The following is a 3,590-nucleotide window of genomic DNA, read 5'->3' as shown; positions in this document are numbered from 1 at the left end:
TATATATATATATATATATATATATATATATATATATGTATGTATGTATATATACGTTGGTGTATACGTATTGTTTTAATTATATCTTTATACATGCACATGCACATGCACACATAAAAAAAACGGCAACACACACAATCATATACAAACATACCCATACATACACACACATACACAAATATTTACCTATCAGAAGGTAGGCTAAAAATCTGCACAGTGAGGCTTTTAAGCCAGTTTGTAATAAAAATGTGTTCTAATCATTGCCAGTTTTGTAGATACAGTTTTTCTCTAACTTCGTATCAATGAAAAGATTTGAAGCTCCAACATTGTTTGAACTCTTCTCTTTAGCTGGTAAAATCGTTATAAATATTTTAATCCTGTATTTGCAATTTTTAAACCTTGTGAAAATGTTTTTAAAAGTTATACTCATTAGGAAGCCAAAACTTAGTTTGCTCAAGGTGTCAACAACCATGCGCTACCAATGTAGAAATCTGAGTAAACGATGTCAGTGAAAAGAAATAAAGGGGTTTGCAAATAGGGATTTTATCAACAAAATTTGGAGATATAAAAATGGATCAATTGTAAAAATAATTATTGTTTATACTCTTTCTGTTACAGCGTGTACTGGTGAGCAAGCTAAGAAAATGACTTCGTCTTGGTATACTTTGGAAGGTCAGTGATTACCTTTGCACTCTTTTTGTTAGTTCCCAATACGTAAACGATAAGTTTGAAATACCAGGCACAAAATAAGTTAGTTTGCTCCAAATTTGCAGTTAAAATTTTTTTCATGTTTACTTTTTCCCTATTTGATATTGTTCATTAACTTGGACAGAACCTTCCTTCTCTTTTAAATATTTTCATCTCTTTTCCTGTAAAACAACCCCCTCTAACAATTAGTTACATAGCAGCTCTACTAATTCCATTTAAGTTTCTTACTCATCTAATTTAGACACAATGAACAAATAAGATGTTTAATGGGTAAATGTCTTCCAAAGAATGGTTGAGAACTTAAGGTCAGCAGTTATGCATCGGTATGCATTTAAAGATAAAAGGCTCATGTGATAGAAACAAAGAAATTAGTGAGATTTTAAAGTAACGGAACATGTTTAAGAAATAATGAGTCCATTTATGCAAAAGATTTTAAGATAGCAGTAAATCCTTCCAAACAGGATCCTTTCAAATTGAATTTGTTAATAACAAAGTCTAGAGTGATGAACCAATCCAAAAGTAGAGTTAATAGAAATTGGAAGAAATATTAAATATGAAATGCATCGCTAACTAGACAGTATCAACGCTGCCTGAAGCTGCTCTTGGTTCTTTCATACAAACTCCATGTTTTAAAGTGATCTAAATAACATTTTCCAAAATTCCATGTTAATCAATACCCCAAACACCAACTTAATGACAATAGTTATTTCATTAAATTCTTCATCAGTTTCGAAATTAACTGAAACAAAGGTAGCATATTTCAACAGAAATATGGCAACAAAAATATGGCACGCTAACATTTCTGCCAGCTCACCGCCTTAAGTGACAGAATTTCTGTGAATTGTTGTTTGCTGTTTTTGTTTGTATTTTTTAACAAAGATGCAATGTTTTGTGTGTGTGCACATGTCTGTCTGTCTATCTGTATGTGTGTGTCTGTGTGGTGTGCAGATGCAAAGTGTTGCAAACAACTAGAAATTGCACCAGTTAGATTAAGTAAAACAGATCTTGAAAGACTTAATATAGTATTAGTAGGTAACATAGGTAAGTGATTCAAATTACACCAAGGTAGATTTCACCTTTCATCCTTTCTGTATCAATAAAATAAGTACCAGTTGGACACTGGAGTCAATGTAATCGACTTACCAAACTTGCCAAAATTTGAAACTAATACAGGTAAGTAATATAGGTAGGTAATACTGGCAGATAATATAGTGGGAGACAATACAAGTTTTTGGGATTATCTGTTCTTAAAGTCAGCGTAAGATTAACCAATTCTTATTTCTCTTATAATTACATGGATTGGGAGTGGAATTAAATGAAGGAAGTTTTCTATGAGGAGACGCAAAAATCAGGCAATATTTGGTCTAAGTGTAAATAAAACCAGATATAAAAGTTTAGATCTGCTAAACCACTGCAAGTGAAAAAATTTTCTTTTCCAGCAGTTACACAACAAAACAAAACAGATACTAAATATTACTAATGATAGAAGCATACAAAATACTGATTTCCTATATAGTCTTACTATCAGGTTTTGTGAGAAAAAAATCTATGAATTTGACAAATAGGAGTGCAATTCAAGACATATTGATTAAACCCGTCTTTTATCTTTTCAGCTAATAGCGAGGAGGATGATGAAGAATTTGAATTCTAAAACAATCAAGACTTTTACCCAAAATCTCTAATTCCTTCACAAGGTTCAAATGTGGTAGAAAGACTTCTCATGAATTCTATTTCAGCTTTTACTTCCCTATTTAACAAACAGGAATTCAAGATTTTGTCTTGTTACTCATGAAATGCTTTATCTAAACCAACAGGAAGAATTATATTGTGAGAAATAGCTACAGATAAATAATACCTGCTTTGAACTATGTACATACATACTCTAATATAAAATTCCATTTTGAACTGAAGGATAAAACAAAAAAAAAAACAAAAAAAAAATTGGAAACTTTTGCAGAAATCGTGTGTAGTGTCATTACTTTTTTAAGCTTTAGCAATAAAACAAATACAAATGACATTATGAGTTTTCATTTTTGTATGCTTTTTCTTAAAATATTTAGAGTTTTCTCTGACTGAATCGATAGGAATTCAGAGTGCTAGTCAATGGAATGTATAATTCATATCCCCTCAATAGTACTGTCTTGGCAAAATTGTTTAAGTGTAAAATGAGCCTATTTCATCTAGCTTAGCTGTAATGTAAATCGGCATCATGCAAAGCTCACAGCTCATTTCTACAAACAGCAGAATTAGTGACTACAGATAAGTACTTCAGTGGCTTGCAATACTGACTTCAAATCCACTCGGCATATGTTCTCAGGAAGACATTCTCTAGGTGGTATCCTACAGTCAAATCTGTCATGACATTTGCATGCTCATGTATAACAGAATCAGAACTTGCCTGAGATACTGATTCATATCTATTTCTCATTTCTCTTCTCTAAGGAACATAACTGTTTCTAAATATAATTTGCTCTATCCTTCTTTCATCATATAAGACAGGATACATTGGAATCATTCTTGTCTTACCATGTAACACTGAATCCTACAATTTTGAAGTTTTTATGATATATCAGTTTGAGTAAAAAGTATGCAACATTTTGAACCATGAAGAATTTGTACCAGATTTTTGCAGAGTTTTGAACTTTTTTAAACATTTTGCAATCATCTAATAATACAGACATAGACTTGCCCAAAGGCATCAATAAATTAACATTGATATTTTTTTCGACACATGAAATCTTTCAAGCGGGATCGTTGCCAGTGCCCCTGGACTGGCTCATGTGCGGGTGACACATGAGGTTTTTCGAGCGAGATCTTGTGTGGGACCGTCGTAGGATTTTCGAGCGAGATCGTTGCCAGTGCCCCTGGACTGGCTCATGTGC

General features: G+C 32.3%; 1 long non-coding RNA gene across 1 annotated transcript in view; it reads left to right on the top strand.

Annotated features, from left to right (window-relative positions):
* LOC106879747 (uncharacterized) overlaps nt 1-2,725 on the top strand; it is a 9,699-nt gene extending 6,974 nt beyond the window's left edge. Inside the window, exons 2-3 of the long non-coding RNA XR_001410661.2 lie at nt 619-672; nt 2,322-2,725. This is a non-coding gene — a long non-coding RNA (uncharacterized LOC106879747). The remainder of the gene's footprint in view (nt 1-618; nt 673-2,321) is intronic.
* The last annotated feature ends 865 nt before the right edge of the window (nt 2,726-3,590 follow it).

The sequence above is a fragment of the Octopus bimaculoides genome, chromosome 11 (genome assembly GCF_001194135.2).
Source record: "Octopus bimaculoides isolate UCB-OBI-ISO-001 chromosome 11, ASM119413v2, whole genome shotgun sequence".
NCBI lineage: Eukaryota > Metazoa > Mollusca > Cephalopoda > Octopoda > Octopodidae > Octopus > Octopus bimaculoides.
The sequence above is the reverse complement of the archived record's forward strand: the minus strand, read 5'-3'. Positions and strand labels throughout refer to the sequence as shown.